General features: G+C 41.2%; 1 protein-coding gene and 1 pseudogene across 1 annotated transcript in view; one reads left to right on the top strand and one right to left on the bottom strand.

Annotated features, from left to right (window-relative positions):
• The window catches only part of LOC133457448 (NACHT, LRR and PYD domains-containing protein 14-like), a 217,193-nt gene that overhangs the window by 47,817 nt on the left and 148,536 nt on the right, over positions 1–20,840 (bottom strand). The window lies entirely within an intron of this gene.
• On the top strand, positions 9,314–9,436 carry LOC133457600 (5S ribosomal RNA; annotated as a pseudogene).

Below are 20,840 nucleotides of genomic sequence, written 5' to 3'. Positions count from 1 at the left end.
GGAGGCGGAGCTTGGAAACGCTCCAAGACGGAGGAAAAACCTCCATAAAACCAGGCCAGGGCAGTTCTGATTAGTATTTAACCTTGTGGTCATTTTTGTGAGCAGAGCACTTCTGTGCTGTCAGACGAGTGGAAGATTGAAACATTCAGTCTTCTTTCCAGCTTCATGATTTTTACATATCTCCTTGGAAACGGAATGCTGGCTAATTCCTTGATTTTCATCCACCAAAACAATACTATCCTTGTGCTGCGTAGGCTAATTTCATTATATGATGTCACTACGCCCATCGCAGCTGTTGTAAAGATGCCATGAGGAGGCAGAAAAGGCGGCTAGAGGATCGCTTTAAAAAGACTCCTACACACGGTACGATTTTAGCGCCCGTACAAGATGATGGAACCTGGACCTGCTTAACCTCCGGTATGAAGTCCAGAATGCTACACACACTGAACCATGATGAGAACTGAGCTGGAACACCGACGTTCACACTCCCGGTTGAGTCCAATGAGGAACAAAGAAAACAGGAAGGTTCTCTACTGACCACTAGGGTCCAGATCCAGACCTGCAGGTCCTCTACTGACCACTAGGGTCCAGATCCAGACCTGCAGGTCCTCTACTGACCACTAGGGTCCAGATCCAGACCTGCAGGTCCTCTACTGACCACTAGGGTCCAGATCCAGACCGGAAGTTCCATTATTATTTCATAAAACAAGGAAACAGCTGATGAGCGTAACAGCAGCAGTAGGACGTCACATGTAGGATTTATATTTGCAAGATGAGTAACTGGAGAGACACAGGCATCCACAAGCTGCTCAACCTCAGAGCCGAGGACGCCATAAACCGGCGTACGTCCGGAACCACAAAGGATGATTGTCCATGTTTGAACAATTGGACACAAAAATACACAAAAATAACAAACCGGGGGTACGCCGATGCATCAGATGTTTTAAAAACCTCAGATGCCACGATGACTCTTCAGATGGATGGACGGTCTCACCTTGTGGAAAGCTTGCTCTGGATCTTTTTCCATATCCCAGATTTTCCGATGAAGCCGACTGGTAGGAGCTCCGTCTGCAGAACCAGCGTCCACACAGGGTTTATTGGATGTTTCCACGATTACAAGCAGAATCAAACACAAACAAGTTCTCAAGGTATTTTGTCTTCCAGAGGACATGGTTTTCTTACTTCATTGGAGCAGGTTCATTGTTGAAGTTGCCAGGTAGATCTTTGGAGACGTCACTCTTCGTAGACAGACAACTGGAGGCTGCAGAATTCACTCTTCTGAAGTAACGACCTCTGAAAAACCCAAAGATCCTGATCTTCACATCTCATCAGTCAATGATCACACAACTGACTCCTTCTGCACAAGGTAAGTAGGAACAAGGCAGGAACTAGGAACCGGGAACTTAACCGATAACCCATAGGAGATACATCACACCAAAAACAGCCTGAAATAGACAGACTTTCTTCTGATTGGTCAAGTATTCTCAATTTAGTTTTTTGTTCCATCCTTCTCTCATAAACATCTCACATTTAATATCCACAATAACTGAACTGAACTATGGGTCAGAAAATCCATCTTTCTACTTTGTCGTCCTTATTTTCAAACTGAATCAGTCTTTACAATCTGTCAAACTGCCTTCAAAAACACAGCAGCAGGAAACTTCATGGCCTCAGCTTCTAACGGTGGACTATTCCATCTATTCTAGTATTTATCAAGTCCTTCAGAAGCAGAGGTGATGAATCTCCTCCTTTTGTCTTTATTGACAGTAGTTTGTGCAACTTTTTGAAGTCAGATTTTACACAACAATAACGTGGGAGTTGACAGATGGAGATTCTTGTACAGGCAGGTGTTTTTACAGACTTTTTTATACAATTACAGTTTGTTTGTAGGGATCCAATCTACAAGGTGTACTGACAATAAAGGAGTATTCTATTCTATTAGTGTATATTCTAGGTGTGTCCTACTTAAAGTAAACTGAAATCAGGACTAAAAATGCTGACCATAATTCTTATATTTGGATACATTTCACACATTTTTAAGGTTTCCTAAAAACCAGAGAGAGTAGGAAGTGGGAAATAACCCTACAAAGGTAGGGGTTTTCTGCCTCTGAATAATGAATACAATTGTAAATAAAAAAAAAAATATATATATATATATATATTTATTGTAAATAAAAAGCATTCTACAACACAGTTTTTTGTGTTTTCCCAAAAAAGTGAAATTTTCAGGTTATGTTCTTCGGCCCTCGATATATATATATATATATATATATATATATATATATATATATATATATATATATATATATATATATATATATATATATATATATATATATATATATATAAATAATTTGAATTATTACATGTTTAACATATAATAATTCAATTTTAATATACTAGTGATATTCTTATATACATATATTCCTACACACACACACACACACACACACACACACACACACACACACACACACACACACACACACACACACACACACACACACACACACACACACACACACACACACACACACACACACACACACACACACACACACACACACACAGAAAATATAAATTCATGATGAGTCGTAAAATCAGTTAACAACAGTTGTCTTACTTTGTGTCTGAAGGTCCAGGTTCTTTACTGAAGTATGGAGGTTCATCTTTGGACCGGTCACTCTTCATAGACAGACAGCTGGATCCTGGAGACTCTGGTCTCTGACTGCAGTAACGACCTCTGCAAACACAAATTCACATCAGTCACTCATAATATTGATGTTGACCACTGAAGACGATCTACACCAGGGGTCTATATATATATATATATATATATATATATATAAAATATATCGAGGTCCGAAGAACATAACCTCCTATCTGCAAAATTGTCAGACTGGTGTTTTTCACTTTAGATGACATCACAAGGTGGGCTGCACCTAATCAGCCTGTCTGTACGTTATTTCCACCCATATAGGTATCCTTAAAACAAAACAACATTCTACAACACAGTTTTTTGAAATTTGGGGATAGGAGGTCATGTTCTTCGGCCCTCGATATATATATATATATATATATATATATATATATATATATATATATATATATAAATAATTAGAATTATTACATGTTTAACATATAGTAATTCAATTTTAATATACTAGTGATATTCTTATATACATATATTCCTACACACACACACACACACACACACACACACACACACACACACACACACACACAAACAAACAAACAAACAAACAAACAAACAAACAAACAAACAAACAAACAAACAAACAAACAAACACACACACACACAGAAAATATAAATTCATGATGAGTCATAAAATCAGTTAACAACAGTTGTCTTACTTTGTGTCTGAGGGTCCAGGTTCATTACTGAACCATAGAGGTTCCTCTTTGGACCAGTCACTCTTCATAGACAGACAGCTGGATCCTGGAGACTCTGGTCTCTGACTGCAGTAACGACCTCTGCAAACACAGATTCACATCAGTCACTCATAATATTGATGTTGACCACTGAAGACGATCTACACCAGGGGTCTCCAACCCTGGTCCCCGAGAGTCCTGCATGTTTTAGATGTTTCCCTGCTTCAGCACAGCCTCATACAAATGACTGATAAGAATGACTCTTCAATCTAATTTCTTCCTTTGTGCCTTCAAGCAAGCTCGGGTCACCCCACTGCTGATAAACCAACGCTCAACTCTGCCCAGGTTGAAGACTACCGTCCGGTCCCACTGCTCCCATCCAACGTCCTGAATTCCCTGTTTCAGTAATTTCTAATGTCAACAACGAGTACTAATCTCCTAAAACTGCTGGAGGACCACGTGGTTGGACCACGTGGTTGAGGAACACAGAAGACACCGTGGTTGTAAAACAGGAACAAAAAGGAGTAAGTGAAGTTTGAAGAAACTAAAACTTCAAATAAACCAGCACATACAGAAAGTATAAAGTCATAATGAGTCATAAAATCAGTTAACAACAGTTGTCTTACTTTGTGTCTGAAGGTCCAAGTTCATTACTGAACCTTAGAGGTTCATCTTTGGACCAGTCACTCTTCATAGAGAGACAGATGGATCCTGGAGACTCTGGTCTCTCCTCCTCTTCCTCCACACAATCATCCATCTTCTAGACTTCAGTCATTCAGAGACATGAACCAGAAACACCGACCATCTTTGAATCTGTAGACAGAAACTTTATTAGAACTTTATTAGATTTTACATTCTTTCACCCACTTTACATGAATGACTTTGTCAAAACTCCTGAGGTGGAAGAACGAGGTTTTACTGATACTGACGATAAGAGAGAATTGAAACTGAGAGTCGCCTCTAATTTGATGTCAATCTGTGAAGCCGAGTATTCGCCTGGAGAAGATATGTTCTGTTTCATTAAAAAACTCAAAGAAAGACTGATGAAGTTATCCAGGAAACCACTTCTTCTCTGATTCACACTAAAGAGCACAAGCCTGAACGTTACCTGCTCGTATTTAGTTTTCTATACAAAAACATCAGTTTATTCTGGATCCAGTCATGAAGGTCAGTCTGAGATCAGCGGTGCGTTTCCCAAAACCACCGTTGATGACGATGTTCACCACTAACATAGTTGAACCCAGGCAGGTAGGGATGGGAATTGATAAGATTTTACCGATTCCGATTCCATTTTTGATTCTGTTTAACGATTCGATTCTTTATCGATTCTCATTTGAAAAAAAGGAGAACAAACAGGTGGATTAGCATCAACTTTGTTTTATATCTTTGAACAAAAAAATATAAGTGAGGTCTTAAGACGCCCCCAGCCTCGGGCTCCTCGATGGTGCCAGGGGGTCCCCACAAAATTATTTGTAATATAAAATACGGTATGTATTTAATATAAAATAATAATAATAATATCAATATTATTCTGTAGAAATGAACTAAATACAACAAATTATTCTGTGGCAATTACACAAGAATATTCATTTACATGTTCAACACCACAAACTTAGTCACTGCTGGTGACATTCATCTATTCTGGCCTGATACTCTCCCCTGCCTTGATGAAAGGAGAAGCTAGCGGTAGACTTAGGGTTGCCACCTTTCAGAAATAGAAATAAGGGACACCCCGATTTCAGCAGCACAGGTGCCAAAAAAAAGGGACATCCCCAAAACTTCTAAAATGCATAGAAATGTATTTATTTTATATGAAAACAAAAAGCTTTGATTTAAAGTTTAAAGTGCTTTAATAGCATTGAACTTGCAGGACTGTACATACGTACCATACTGGTAACTGAAATAGCCTCCTATGCTATGTATCAGCCAAGATGTAAAATATAGCCTACAGGTGAAGAATATGGTGTAAAAGTCAATAATTCAACTTAAAAGGTGAAACTAATACATGTATATTACATAGTCTCATTACAGGCAAAGCAGGATATGTTAAGCCTTTATTTGTTTGTTTATTGATTTCATAATATATTCTAATTTTTTGAGATTTTTTATTTTGGGTTTTCATAAACTGAGACATAATCACCAAAATTATAACAAATAAAGGCTTGAAATATCTCACTTTACATGTAGTGGGAAATAATATATTTGTTTCACCTTAAGTTGAATTTACTACGAATGAAGTTTTGCAATATATCCAAATTTTCCGACCTTCACCTGTATATTATGACATAAATAAATAAGAGCATAATATGTGTCTGTATTGGTGCAATACGGAACGCAACTTTTAATTCCCAATTACGGAACAATTCCGTATTTCAAGGGACGGGTGGAAAGCCTGACTAGGTTCACAAACACGGTTGTTAAGTTGTTTGGTTGTAACGACATATCTGGACATGCAGGGAAAAGATTAGTTCCTGGTTGTAACTTTATCAATGATGGAAGTCGTAGTTGATGGCAGGTGGGAATCCACCGATGGAAGTTCACCTTTATCATCCAGTCCATCATCCGGTTCACCTGGAAGAACATCAGCTGCTGTTGTGAACCTTTATGAGGTTCCATTTGGACCATGAATGTTCTTAAACTCATTGTTTGTCTACTGATCATCCAGCTAAGGTGTTTCTGTCACTTTTAACTGTATTTTATTCGTAACAAAGCTTTAAACCTCAGTGTAATAATAGATGTGTGATGTAGGGTGTTGGGAGGAAACGTTGACCAACCTGTGAGTGTGTCATGTGATCAGAGCCAGAATACTTGTTAAACATCCCAGACAGAATTCAAAGATATGAGCATAAAAATGAGTGAACGAACATGTGTCATGGTGAGCTACAGTCATGCTGGTATGTTAGGAGACGGGAAGCTAGCAGAAATGTTCCTGCTCTTAAAACAACCTCATTTACTGATTATTTCACAAAGATTTGATTGTAAATTGTTGTTCTGTTTTATTTGAAGTACTAATTTCTCGTCTACACCATAACTAATTTAATAGCTGTTAATATCAGGGTATTTGTAATATCATGTATTCTGATGGATTTATTCCATCCATCCAATTTCTATAGCTGTTTAATCGTGTACAGGATCATGGGGGTCTGTGGGAATCTATCCAGCTCATTACACCTGAAAGACAGGATTTATTGATTTATCTAAGATGTGATTTTATTGATAATCATGTTGTGGTGGTTGATATGTGACTGCTTTATGTAAAACCTTAAAGATAAACTCTTAAATGCTCTGCTGAAGGGTAATCAAACACATCTGGAAACATCGTTCATCATGTTCTGGGTCTCTGGAAAGCGCCTAGGTACAACTTCTGTTGTAATAGACGCTATATATAAATAAAATTGAATGGAATTGAATTGTTTCAACGTTGGAGCTTCAAACTAACATCGTTCAAACTTCCATAAAACAACAGTTTTCAAAAGAAACAGTCTTTGAACAATATTCAGTTTTTCAGTATAAACTGTTCTGAAATCCTCACATTCCATTTAACTGCATGTTCAAAATAATGCAGCAAAGCTTTGGGAACAAATTCAGCTTCAAATTCAGCTTGGAGAACCTCTGAGAATGTTATTGCACATCTGTCTGTGGAGACGACGTGACGCAGCAGAAAAACCCTGGAAATAAGGTTCAAGTCTTTTTAACGCACAGAATACCCAAAGTAACACCTCTGAGAAGCATTCACATTAAATCCAACTTTGTGAGACTAAATACAGTTTACCGACCTGTTAAAATGTAGATAAAACAAAAACCAGGAGGACAGGAAATGTTCAAAGACAGGAAGGTCATCACACGTCTGTCCAGCTGACCTTATGATGACCTTCTATACTTCTGTTGTGTTTCCATCTGAACCCAAACCTCAGATCTCACTTCACACCTCAGCTGGACTCCAACCAGAACCACAGAAATGACATTTAAACAGCAGAAAAAGAATGAACAAACACTAACCTGGTCTCCTCTGCTGCTCCGTCCACGTCAACATGGACTCTGAACTCTGAATACTTTTATGAGTTAGACTCAGAGATGCTCCTCCTCTCTACAGGTACAGGAAATAACGTGACTTTCGAGAAGAGTCGTGTGTGTGTGTGTGTGTGTGTGTGTGTGTGTGTGTGTGTGTGTGTGTGTGTGTGTGTGTGTGTGTGTGTGTGTGTGGTATAGTCTTATCAAAGCTCCACCTGAAGTGTATCTATAGTGGGGGAGGAGGAGGGAGCAACCGCGAGACCAGAGGCCAACGAGGAAGAACCCGGAACCCAGACCACCAGCAACCCCACAGAGGGGAGAAGAGGGCGGGAGGAAAGCCACCGCCAGCGAGGCCCCCTCCACCTCGACCGAGGCCCCCACAATTTTTTTTTTTTGGCAAATATTTTTATTGACTTTTTCAATTGCAGTACAAAGACACAAAACAGTACAAAACAGAACATGGCACATTAATATGTACAAATAAGCACTTGAAGAAATGTAGAGATTTAAGTGGTCTATTTTACTGTCGTGGTAACAGACTGATTCTCATCATGGCGTTTAAGGAAAAGAGAAGGATAACGCTAATGAGTGACCAACATGTACATACACAGCTGGAAACACGTTGTGTACTTAGAGAACGCTCCCATGATCCAAAATGTGATCAGTGACCTTATTAGAAATAAACAAGAAGTTGCATATATAAAAATAAGAATAAAAAATATTTAATATAACAGTAGACTCCAGAAATTGCATAAGGGAGCCCTAAATCTTCTGAAATGTGTTATATTTCCCTTTAACAGCCTATGTATGTTTCTCTAAAGCAACGCATTGCAGTAATCCCTCAACCCAACTCTGCCTACTTGGTCTGTGAACAGATTTCCATGACAGTGCAATTTTATGTTTAGCTTCTAGAAGACAAAATACCACCATCTTCTTCCTGCTAGCGTTCAAAGTACAACTTGCAGGGAAACAATAAAAAATACAAAGCTTGGGACAAAGAGGAAGTTGCTTCTTGATGAACAGAGATATAATTGTGATAATCTCTTTCCAAAATGTTTGAATGAGGGTACGTTCCCAGAGGCAGTGAAACAAGCTACCTTTCTGTATACCACACTTCACAAAAGTATCTGGTGTATTACGGTAAACGCGGTGTAGTAACTAATGTAATATATGTTATCATCACGCATTTATATTGTAGGAGTTTGAACCTTGTGTTTATTGTTTGTACTTGGCACCGGTGACATATATCCTGCCATTCTTCTACAGTGATTCCTTCAGTAAGGTCTGGACACCATGCTAATCTTTTATTCACTGAGGATTCTTTTGATGCAGCTATAATATTCTGATAGAATTTTGAGATTAATCCAGCTGTTCCATCAAACTATGTTTTCTAAAGACTTTAGACCAGGAAGGTTTATAGAGTTCTGTGTCTTTATTATGAAGCTTCTTATCTGAAGATACTTGAAGAAATGTTTAGAATCAATGCTAAACTTTTGGTTAACCTCATTGAAACTTAAAAGAGTGTCATTCTCATACAGGTCTGAGATGTTACTTATATCTCTATCTGACCATAACTTAAAACCAAGGTCATTAGTTCCAGGTGTGACGTTTCTGTTCCACCAAATAGGAGAAAACTGGGATAAAGGAGCATTTTCCCCAAGATAACACCTCATGCCATACTATCAGTGCGTTGATAACAAAGGGGTACGCAGCGTTTTTTCAGAGCGGATACATTTATTGAATAGAGAGGTATAAGGGGATTTGGGAAGTTGTGAATTCCTCCATCTTTACCCAGTTCAACGGTGACTGGTGTTCAAACCAACATTATGCTCCTTTGCCTCGTAAACAGAGGATCGCTGGTGTCCACATGTTCAACACTATATAAGGGGGATTTCTAGCCACAGCTTCAGCTTACGGCCATACCAGCCTGAATACGCCTGATCTCGTCTGATCTCGGAAGCTTAGCAGGGTCGGGCGGGCCTGTATAGTACTTGGATGGGAGACCACCTGGGAATACCAGGTGCTGTAAGCTTTTTCAACCAGCAGAGGGCGCTAAAGCTCAATCTACCCACACATTTGTCAACGTGCTCACAGTGACCACTCACATCCAAAAGCTTTTTGCACATGCTGCAGGCACTTTAACTCCACCGTTGTTGTCCAAGTTCTAATGTTTTTTCATGTATAATTTAAATATCTAGGAATTAACTGGGTTTCTGTAGTAACTGCAATCAAAAGTCATCTGATTTTCATCACAAGACACAAAAATAGACAATGTGATACATCTGAAAACATAACTATGGTTAGGTGTATTTAAAAAAAAAAAAAAAAAAAACTTTAAACAGTTATAGTTCAGGAGGAAAAGGTGGTCGGTAAATGATAATTGTGTTTCATCTGCTCACTGGAAAGATTTACAGTTGAGGTCTCAGCACTTGCATATGTTTGCAGTGGCACACGGAGGAGGAGGAGGAGGAGGAGGTTAACAATCAACCAGCTGCAGAGGTGTCAAAAGTATTCACATTCATTACTCAGGTAGATGTATAGATAGTAAAGTTTAAAAATACTCTGTAGAAGTTGAAGTATCAACTCAAGTTTTTTACTCAAGTAAAAGTATAAAAGTACTGGTTTCAAAACTACTTAAAGTATAAAAGTAAAAGTAATGTAAGGGGGAAAAAAGCCATGAAGGACAAAAGCCATTGAAAATGAATGTATCTTAGTATAATGCAAATATATTAAATAACCATATATGTGTACTATTGAGCATTAACATGTGTTTCAGAGAGCAGGAGATATGATGACTAGTTGCGTATAAGTATTGTAATGGTGCAAAAAGTCAAACTTCAGAGGCATGTTATCATTTATCCTAACCTTTATTGGAATGTACATCCAAGTTTAGTTGCAGGAATCTGAGGGAACGGATGTAAGAACAAAACTGGACAAGAACATCTGAAACAACCACAACCAAATTCACTCTATCCGGATGGAGCAATTTAACTGGATAGTTTTTTTTTAAAGGCCAAAATGAAATAGAGTAACGAGGCTGTTTTTAAAATGTAAGGAGTAAAAAGTACAGATAATTGCGTGAAAATGTAAGGAGTAGAAGTAAAAAGTCGTCTGAAAAATAATTATTCCAGTGAAGTATAGATAACCAAAATTTCTACTTAAGTAAGGTAACAAAGTATTTGTACTTCGTTACTTGACACCTCTGACCAGCTGAGACTGCAGATGGATGTTTGGGTCCTCAGATGACTGTCAGCAGGTGGATAGAGGTGACTGCAGGTACTTTAGATGCTGCAGGTGGAGACAGGGCTCACAGAAAAATGTTTTAGCTAAGACCTATTACACTTTCTTTCAAATCTGGTCTGCAGCTGACATGTACGTATGACCTCTTGTATTAAGTGAAGATGAAGTCAACAACTGGAGGAGGAGTTTTGGATTGGAGGTTCTTGTCATTTGAATTTTACGGACTTTTACCTTCAGTCTGTAGGTAACGGGTGAATCTGCACAGTGGAAGTTTCAGGCTGAGGTTTGTATCTGGTCCTGTGGAGGACTGAGGAAATGTCATGTCACATGACCCTGTCAGAGTCAAGTAAGATCAAAGGACCACACACGGCCAAAGCTCCGGGGGCCGCCCTCGGGACCGAGCAGACCAGCGAGAGAGCTCGGGGGGGCGTCCCCGAGGCCTGGGCCTGGGCGGGAGGCGTGACGGGGATTCCTGGCGGGGCTCTGAGACTGGACGGGACTCGGGAACCTGACGGCACTCGGGAACCTGACGGGGCTCGGGGACCTGACGGGGCTCGGGGACCTGACGGGGCTCGGGGACCTGACGGGGCTCGGGGACCTGACGGGACTGCGGGACCGCCTCAGGAACAGAGGGCTGCGGGACCGCCTCAGGAACAGAGGGCTGCGGGACCGCCTCAGGAACAGAGGGCTGCGGGACCGCCTCAGGAACAGAGGGCTGCGGGAGCGCCTCAGGATCCGGAGTCGGGGCTGACAGGAGGCGGGGAGCCGGAGTTGGGACTGACAGGAGGCGGGGAGCCGGAACAGGAGCAGACAGGAGGCGGGGAGCCGGAACAGGAGCAGACAGGAGGCGGGGAGCCGGAACAGGAGCAGACAGGATGCGGGGAGCCGGAAAAGGAACAGACAGGATGCGGGGAGCCGGAAAAGGAGCAGACAGGATGCGGGGAGCCGGAAAAGGAGCAGACAGGATGCGGGGAGCCGGAACAGGAGCAGACAGGATGCGGGGAGCCGGAACCGGAGCAGACAGGATGCGGGGAGCCGGAACCGGAGCAGACAGGATGCGGGGAGCCGGAACAGGAGCAGACAGGATGCGGGGAGCCGGCGTCGGGGGGCAGAGGATCCCCGGAGCTGCCCGAGTGGGGACCCGGGTCCGAGGTGCCGGCTCCGGGGGTACCCGGGTCCGAGGCGCTGGCCCCCCCTCAAGGGACAGATCCCAGATGTCCCCACAGTCCACATCCAGGGCGGGCTGGGGGGGAACACGGGTCCTCGGAGCTGGCTGAGGGGGGGCACGGGTCCTCGGAGCTGGCCGAGGGGGGGCACGGGTCCTCGGAGCTGGCCGAGGGGGGGCACGGGTCCTCGGAGCTGGCCGAGGGGGGGCACGGATCCTCGGAGCTGGCCGAGGGGGGGCACGGGTCCTCGGATCTGGCTGAGGGGGGGCACGGATCCTCGGAGCTGGCTGAGGGGGGGCACGGATCCTCGGAGCTGGCTGAGGGGGGGCACGGATCCTCGGAGCTGGCTGGGGGGGGTCCGGAACCATCACCGGAGGAGGAACTCCAGCAGGAGCTGAGGCGTCCAGGACCACCGCTGGAGCCAGAACAGGGGGCGATGCGTCGAGGACCAGCGCCGGAACAGGGGGCGATGCGTCCAGGACCACTGCTGGAGCCGGAACAGGGGACGATGCGTCCAGGACCACCGCTGGAGCAGGAACAGGCTGAGGCTGGCGCTGACGCCGTCGCTTCCCCTGGGGCTGAGAACCCCCGGGCCCGCCTCGAGCCAGGCGTGTTCCCCAGAAGGGGGAAACGGGCTGGGATGCGTCCAGGACCACCTCGGGAACAGGAAGAGGTGCGTCCAGGGCCCCCACCGGAACAGGCTGGGGCTGGGACTGGTGCTGACGCCGTCGCTTCCCCTGGGCCTGCAGGCTCCTGGGCCCACCCAGAGCCAGGCGTGTTCCCCAAAAGGGGTCCCAATACTCCTCCTGGCGCAAAAACTCCATAAAGGTGAGGTAGTATCCCGCTGGGTCCATATGGTCGGTCCGTTCTGTCATGGTTTGGTTTTCTAGGACCCAAGTGCAGGAGACAGAGGGAGGCTGGAGGCAGGAGTTCTCAAAAACAAAAGGGATTTATTCCATAAAAAGGCAAAAACAAGGCGCTGCAGAGCAGGATCAAAAAACCACAAGTAACAAAGAACAAAACTGGGAGCACATGGAGGAGGGAACAGTACGGACCGACAGGGCACAAAGGAATGACAAGACAAGATATACTGAGGGGATAACGAGACATGACGAGACACAGGTGCAGACACAATCAGGGCAGATGGGACACAGGCGGGGCAAGACAGAAACTGAAGGCAAACTGGGGGAAGTGTCAAACCCTGACACTTTAAGCCTTGCACCTGTGAAGTAATGACAAAAGCTTGTAGGTGGAAAACTTTTGGAAATAGGAAAAATTGTCATTACAGTTCGTAATAACGATCCATGTGTCAAATAAAACACATACATTGTATTATATTTGGGGACTCTTATATTATTTAAATATACTTATATGAGGAAAAAGGTCCGTATTTGATTTTCCTTTTTTTTGTTGTTTTGAATCGCTTTATAAACGTGTGACGTAGACATTTAAAATCAATACAGGACTCAAATGAAAAAATAAATCAAGTCTAGTTTATTTATACAACACATTTAAAACCACCTCTGCTGACCAAAGTGCTGTACCTAGTAAAACCAATTTTAAGACACACTTCTTTATTCTTCATTTGAACACTTTTTATATTTTAAATAAATGTTTACATTGGAAACAATTATTTTTCTTGGGCTTTTTTTTTTTGGACAAATGGGAGACAGAACCAGAAACTCTGATCTGCAACGGGATTTTGATTTGTTGACAGTGAACATAAGAAGTTTACATAAAGTGAACACAGGATTGATGAAAATATAAAAGTTGAATTCAAGGAAAAAAAAACAGGCCTACGATAACAATGCTTCAAATACGGTTTAAAGCTCACATTTCTCCTTCAGCATTTATGCTTTTTTTGTTTTCTTTAATGTCAGAAGAAATATGAAGAGGAACTGGATCAAAACAGAATTTTAGACAAGAAGCAAAAGCACAAAGTGACACCCTTTAAAAAAAACTATATGAATAAAAGAAAGAATAAACTGTGAAACTGACTCACATTTTTCCAACTCTGATCACACATAAAATACAAATAAATGGTGAACATTTCTAATTTCATTAAATTAATTACTTTGTTGAGTTTGTGTCACTTAGGGGTGCAACGATTGGTCGGCGTTGTCCACCAAAATAGATGATAAAATTGTCTTAGACGACTATTGTCGGCAAAAAAAATTAACAGAGTGAGGCATCTCCCTCCCTTTCTATCTCTACTGAGAATTACACATGCGCAATAGAGTACAGCGCACGGTAAACAATATGGCAGCGACAGATGCAACATCACAGTCTGGCAGTAAAGATCATTAAAAGATGTATTTCTGAACGAAGTGTCCATCTTTAATGTCTTTAATTTATTCAAACAATCTCATGCAAAATTTAAATGAAAATAAGAGCCATTTAATAATTTTGATTATTAATTATTATTATTAATTAATCCGATTAGTCGACTAAGCATTTCAGTAGTAGTTGACGAATCGACTATCAGAATAGTCGTTAGTTGCAGCCCTAGTGTCACTATAGTCCCAATGTACAAATGCAGAAAATTAAGCCACTTTATTTTCTCTGCAAGAAAACCCCAACTCTCCATTCTGTCATGGGATGGATATATTTGATTAGTCATTGCAGCCATTATGAGGGACGGGCCCCCGTCATTCCAAAATTACTAGTTTGGACGCCCCAACATTTACCAGGTAAATGTCAGTTCATTCAAAGCCTCTTTCACCAAAACAATCTATTCTACCTGATCAATAACAGTACATTCACACCATCGAAAGTCACCTCCAGGCTTTCCTGATTATCTACAGAAATTTACTGCACACAAACGTAAACAAAAGTAGTTTAGAACCTGCTTCATCAACCGTCTTCGCCAAAAGTTTACGACGCAAATCAGAGACATAGTTTGTCTTCACTGGTACTTCTGGTTCTTGTCATGGCGGCAAGTTCTCTCAGTAGAATTTCTTCTGCAGAAACACACATGCAGGTACAAACACGTCAGTGAGACATCAACATACAACAATATCGGTTGTAAGACATAAAATAAGGTTTTCATATCTTTTTACCCGTACCTGTCTTCTTGCTGTAGAGAAAATAAAGTACAGTTACTCTTTTGACCATCAAAACGTCAAATTTCACAGTAATAGTTAGTCTTGAAATGATTTCATATTAGCTTCTATATAGACGTTACGGGGTTATTATGTTATCCCTCACTAACCTGAGTTCAGGCGAGGCAGCATCACAGCCAGAATTGCCAACAGTATGAACACCAAGAAGACAAGAGCGAGGTTCAGCATCCAACTGGATGGCTCTTCCGTGGAGAAAGCAGATAAAGAGATGTGACAATCTGCTGCCACCAGGTGGTAACTCACAGTACAGCAAGAACTGAGATACCGCGACCTCTCCTTACCTTCAACCTCCAGGATGAAGCTCTGCCTGATGGGCACTCTCAAGGACTGATGGGTGACGCTGCACGTAAACTGCCTCCCCGAAGACTTCAGAGACGCCTGCAGGTAAAAGAAAGCCGCCACGGAGAAGGTGCTGTCCGTGTTGTGTTTGTGGCTGGACATCAGGATATTCTCCAGCATCACGGGAAGCGGCGCACCGACCCGCTGACGCGACGCTCGCGGGTCCTGCTCATACCACGTAATGTCCACATCCAGAGGATAGTAGCTCTCTGCCTCACACATGATCTTCTGCTCCTTCCCCTCCTCCATCACCAGAGTGGGACCCACGTTGAGAGAAACCCGGGGCGGCTCTGAGGACACGAGGCACGACAATTATTACTGTCGATTAAAAAATTCATAATTATTTGTGCATGTGTGTATTTCTTTACTTGCTGGTGTAATATCAGCAAAGCGTGTTGATTTTAATTTCCAATCTATGAGTAGTAAAGGATGAAAAGAAACAGTTTACCTACAGGCTTGCTGTTTTACTTTGCTATCAAAAGCACAATCCTATATTCCTGTTACACAATATAGTGTGTAACAGTATTAAAATAGTAAAGTAAATACTAATTATCCTCATAATGTAAGAAAGAAATATGTTTACTTGGTGACCTAAAAAAAAAAATGTCTTAAATCCCCACCTGAAAAATCTACTTTAATACAGTGACAAAGCAATTGTACATCATTATTTCTGACCTTATCATGTGATGATAACTTTTAAAGAGCTTAAAAATCACTTTAATCAATTATTGTTTTGACATTTTTGGGCCATTGACAAAACGAAGCACATAAACTTCTAATTTCAAGACAATGAAAACATAAATAATGTTTTGAATTTCTGTCAAATGATTGTCCTAAATGTTATTATGGCATTTTTATTTGGGGAATATTTTGTCTGTGACAGCTATTTAATCTGCATCTACTGGTAAAGGTAATAAAATCCAACAGATAACTTGTTATATATTTATATGTAATTAATAATCATCACTCTGTGACTGTTAATCATGTCCTGCTCAAGGCTTCTTCACTCCTAAAGGGGAGTTTTTACCTGCCATTGTTTATGTAATAATTGATCGGGGGTCATGTTCTGGCCCTGAAAGATCCTAGAGACAATTGTGTTGCTTCATAAATAAAACTGAATTGAAATTGAAATCAGAGCTTTAAATATTAATTAATAAGATCATTCATTGCTTAGTCTGTGACCTGTGACTTTTCTCCCACCTTCAATGTGCAGATTGACGTCCAGACTGGCAAACAGTGGAACGACAGACACGGAGCAAATGTAGGTTCCTTCGCTGATCATCTTGGTGAAAGGCAGCGTGTACGAGGCGTCTCCTCCCGCCAGGCCTTTCAGCGCCACACCGGAGCCGTGGGTCTGCCCTGAGCGGCTGACGTGGCTGAAGAGCCTGGACTTCTCTCCGCGGTGCTGCCGGTGCCACTCCAGCGTCACGTTCGGCCCGCGGTGATCAACGGCAAACTGGCAGTGGAGCTTTTGCTCCGACCTCAGGCGGGCGTTCACTACTGGAGTCTGGGTTTTGATCACCATGGCAACTGTGGAGAGACACGGGACCAATACAGTGCTGCACAGAAACCCATTTACAACAGGACACAAGCTTACTTTGTAAAAAAATAAATAAAAAGGGTGATTGGTGAAGTTTGGGGAAATGCCTGTAAAACATACAGGACTGTCTCAGAAAATTAGAATATTGTGATAAAGTCCTTTATTTTCTGTAATGCAAAAATGTCATACATTCTGGATTCATTACAAATCAACTGAAATATTGCAAGCCTTTTATTATTTTAATATTGCTGATCATGGCTTACAGTTTAAGAAAACTCAAATATCCTATCTCAAAAAATTTGAATATTCTGGGAATCTTAATCTTAAAACTGTAAGCCATAATCAGCTATATTAAAATAATAAAAGGCTTGCAATATTTCAGTTGATTTGTAATGAATCCAGAATGTATGACATTTTTGTTTTTTTAATTGCATTAGAGAAAATAAAGAACTTTATCACAATATTCAAATTTTCTGAGACAGTCCTGTATATTCAGTCAATTTTCATTTTGCAAAAAAGAGCCATAAGAATAATCAGTAGAAAACGATATAGTAGACTATAGTATTCTGCAAATTATGTTTAAAGCTCATAAAAAAAACTTTACCAATCAACATTTAGAAAAGATTTGAAAAAAGAGAAAGCAAGTATAACTTAAAAGGAACAGAGATCTTTAAAAAAACCCCCAAGATTCAGGACTTAAAGGAGCTTGAGGCTCATTTTAAGAAATGAGACTCTCTAGCGCCACCCTTCACCACGACGGCCGTCGGGGGTACTGCAGCCAACAGCGAAGCCGGCACGGGAGAACGGGGAGAACGCGCATGCAGCGTCATGTGACGTCACATCCGCAGCCCAGCGCGGGAAATTCGGGCCCGAATTGCAGCACATTTTGCAGCACACAGCCTGTTCAAGGCAACGGAGAGATACACTAGAGGGCTCATTCTTTTGGGTTTGGAACGCTTCATCTGACATTATTACTAGAAAACTTAAAACGTATACGAATTTTTTTCATAAATTCTGCCTCAATCCGGCCTCAAGCTCCTTTAATTGATGGAACGTTGTGTTTCTGTGAAAGGAATCAGTTTATGGAACAATATGAACCAAGAAACCAAAGAATCCAAATCAAACATTACATTCAAAAGAACAATTAAAGCCAGTATGTTAAGGAAATATAATGAAAAATGTTAATTAAGTTTGATTGACATACCCATAGCCGGCAGCTATTTTATTTTATTTTAGTTTTTTTATTTACTTAGTTGTTGTTTTTTAATTTTTTAATTTACGTTCTTTGTAAATTGACTAAATTGAATTGGGAAAAAGGGGCAGATTAAGATTCTTTTTCTTTCTGCTCCCTTTCATTCACAATTTAGGAACATTTGTGTTTGTATTAAATAGTTTGAGGTTTTATTTTTGAATGAAATAAAGAATAAATGAAATGATAACTGAGTGGAAACACCACAACGTCAGCTGCCTCAACGTGGCTTTTGATAATATTTTCAGAATAAAAGCATCCTGTTACGTGTCTTAATGAAAACATGTATCTTTGAGGAGTTTACCTGTGGTTGGAAGAAGCTCTCTGTCAGAAATAGCCGGCCAGCTGCGGTAGTCCTGCTGTCCCGGGGGACCCTGGTCAGACGGGTGTCGTAGGAAGCCGGTGACCGTGAAGACGCCCTTGCTGTGTTTGAGGGTGCAGCTGAACCAGCGGTTGTACCCCAGCGCTCCCTGGACAGGCCAGCGGACGTGGATGCCCTCGGTGCTGTACCTGCGAAGTTCACACTCCAGCTCCTCCGGTTCCACACCCTCAACATATCGCCGGAGGTCCAATTTGGATGCTACAAAAAACATTGCTACAATTAAGGGGATTCTGTCTAAACAAGACATGGAAAAACATATTCATGCATTCATTTTCAGTAGGTTGGATTATTGCAATGGCATCTTTACAGGCCTTAACAAGAAATAAATCAATCAGGCAGTTGATACAGAACGCCGCCAGAGTTCTTACAAACACCAGGAAACTGGACCACATTACACCGGTCATGAAATCACTACACTGGCTTCCAGTGAGTCAAAGGATAGAGTTCAAAATCTTACTTCTGGTCTACAAAGCACTGAATGGTCTTGGACCAAAATACATCCTTGATCTGTTAGTTCCTATGAAGCTCCCAGACCCCTGAGGTTCATCTGGATCTGGTTTGTTGTGGTTCCCAAGAACCAGAACCAAGCAAGGTGAGGCAGCGTTCAGTTATTCTGCTCCTCACCGGTGGAACAAACTTCCTGTAGACCTGAGGTCTGCTCCAACTGTAGATCCTTTAAATCAGGGTTAAAAACATTTCTGTTTACTGAAGCGTACTCTTAAATTAAATACTTACCTGCTGTATTCTACTGCCCTTATTTTTAACAACTTGTGCTTCTTATTATTTTACCTCTTTTCTTATCATTTTATTTCATTTAGTTGGTATTTAAGCATACTCTTAAATTAAATACTCTCTGAAAACTGCAAATGAGCAGAGGTGTCAAGTAACGAAGTACAAATACTTCGTTACCTTACTTAAGTAGAAATTTTGGTTATCTATACTTCACTGGAGTAATTATTTTTCAGACGACTTTTTACTTTTACTCCTTACATTTTCACGCAATTATCTGTACTTTTTACTCCTTACATTACTGAAGCCTCGTTACTCTATTTCATTTTGGCCTTTAAAAAAAAAACTATCCAGTTAAATTGCTCCATCCGGATAGAGTGAATTTGGTTGTGGTTGTTTCAGATGTTCTTGTCCAGTTTTGTTCTTACATCCGTTCCCTCAGATTCCTGCAACTAAACTTGGATGTAAATTCCAATAAAGGTTAGGATAAATGATAACATGCCTCTGAAGTTTGACTTTTTGCACCATTACAATACTTATAGGCAACTAGTCATCATATCTCCTGCTCTCTGAAACACATGTTTATGCTCAATAGTACACATATATGGTTCTTTAATATATTTGCATTATACTAAGATTCATTCGTTTTCAATGGCTTTTGTCCTTAATGGCTTTTTTCCCCCTTACATTACTTTTACTTTTATACTTTAAGTAGTTTTGAAACCAGTACTTTTATACTTTTACTTGAGTAAAAAACTTGAGTTGATACTTCAACTTCTACAGGAGTATTTTTAAACTCTAGTATCTATACTTCTACCTGAGTAATGAATGTGAATACTTTTGACACCTCTGCAAATGAGATATGTACCTGCGGTACAAAAGCAACTTGTGCTTTTTATCATAATTTTATCTCATTTTACTGTTCAATTGTGTCTTGCCGCTTTTAATGTCGATGTAAAGCACTTTGAATTACCTTGTGTTGAATTGTGCTATATAAATAAACTTGCCTTGCCTTACAACAGAATCAGACAGAATAAAAGAGCATGTGTTTGACTGAAATTCAATCCTCCTGTAACTTGCAGGGCCTCACCTGTGAGCAGGAAGGTGATGGCATCTGGATTAATAGGAGGGTCGCCCTTTTCACCAAACTGCAACATTGCCTGTCTTGGAATGAGATGAGTCTCCACATGTCCTTCCTGGTTCACAGCTACTTGTTCATCAGTAAAGCGACAGGTAAGCCATGATATCCGATGGACACCCTGCACACCTGAGGGGACGCACAAGGAAACACTTCTAATGTATCTAATGCATCCTGTACCTGTGTTTTTTCATGCTTTAAAGGGGATAGAAAATAGCCTATTAGCACACACAGTCAAAATAATCGATAAGATGTTTATTTGCTTTTTCATCAAAACACAGAATTTACCAACATGGACAAATTGACGTCAGTCATCGAAGTGAATGGCCATGGGCCATGAGTGCAAGGGCCTGATCAATGCTGCTTGCAGCTTAAATTAAATAGGACCCGAGCACTGACAGTGCGAAGGCCCTATTGTATCTGTAGGAATTGTTTTTTTTTTCCTTCTTCCGACGAAAGGAGGGCCTTTTTGCCCCCCTAAACGTGCCCCAAAAGTCACCAAATTTTGCATGTGTAACCCCCTTGATAATA

This window comes from Cololabis saira, chromosome 12 (assembly GCF_033807715.1).
Source record: "Cololabis saira isolate AMF1-May2022 chromosome 12, fColSai1.1, whole genome shotgun sequence".
Taxonomy (NCBI): domain Eukaryota; kingdom Metazoa; phylum Chordata; class Actinopteri; order Beloniformes; family Belonidae; genus Cololabis; species Cololabis saira.
This window is presented reverse-complemented; position numbering and strand designations above follow the sequence as displayed.